General features: G+C 39.6%; 1 non-coding gene across 1 annotated transcript; it reads left to right on the top strand.

Moving 5' to 3' along the window:
- The first annotated feature begins 492 nt into the window (after positions 1-492).
- LOC125166891 (U6 spliceosomal RNA) lies at positions 493-596 on the top strand. Its single transcript, XR_007152598.1, has one exon. It is a non-coding gene; the product is annotated as a U6 spliceosomal RNA (small nuclear RNA).
- The last annotated feature ends 310 nt before the right edge of the window (positions 597-906 follow it).

The raw sequence follows: 906 nt of genomic DNA, 5'->3' as shown, positions 1-906 counted from the left end.
CCAGTTAGTCCTCCGCAGTTTCCCCCAGAGGCCTCTAAATTGCTGGAGGGGTCCCCTCAGCCTTTCAGGTCCCCATACGCTAAAGGACTCTCACTCCTTCCCAGCATACCTTGCACAATACAAATAAAAATTTCCCCCCAAAAAAGATTGTGAAAATTTCAAATACAAAGAACAATTGAATGAATTATACAATAAGCACTCATATACTCACCACTTAGATTCTACAATTGTTAACATTTGTGTGTATTTGCCCTATCCCCTTATCACACATCTATCCCCTCCATCAATGAATCCATTCTATTTTTGGTGCAATTCAGAGTAAGTTGCAAATAGCAGGACACTCCATTCCTCGACACTGGCGTGCTTATGATCAACTACACTCTATTTGTTTAGCTGTTTTAAAAAGCACTTTCCACCCTCTTTACTCTTGTTATCAAAAATAGTTCAACTTTTCTTGCATGCTCAGTGTTGTGTTTTTTAATCATACACTGTGTGCTCACTTCAGTAGCATATGTACTAAAACTAAACCAATACAGAGAATAGCATGGCCTCTGCACAAGGATCACATGCAAATTTGAGAAGTGTTCCCTAGATTTTTTTTTATTATTATTATTACATACTGGGGCACCTGGGTGGCTCAGTCAGTTAAGTGTCCAACTTCGGCTCAGGTCATGATCTCACAGTTCACGAATCCAAGCCCCACGTCGGGCTCTGTGCTGACAGCTCAGAGCCTGGAGCCTGCTTTGGATTCTGTGCCTCCCTCTCTCTCTCTCTCTGCCCCTCTCCTGCTTCCACTCTGTCTCTCAAAAAATAAATAAGTGTTAAAAAAATGTTTTTATGTTTTTTTAATTTTTTTTTAATTTTTTTTTTCAACCTTTATTTATTTTTGGAACAGAGAGAGACAGA

The sequence above is a fragment of the Prionailurus viverrinus genome, chromosome B2, assembly GCF_022837055.1.
Source record: "Prionailurus viverrinus isolate Anna chromosome B2, UM_Priviv_1.0, whole genome shotgun sequence".
Taxonomy (NCBI): domain Eukaryota; kingdom Metazoa; phylum Chordata; class Mammalia; order Carnivora; family Felidae; genus Prionailurus; species Prionailurus viverrinus.
This window is presented reverse-complemented; position numbering and strand designations above follow the sequence as displayed.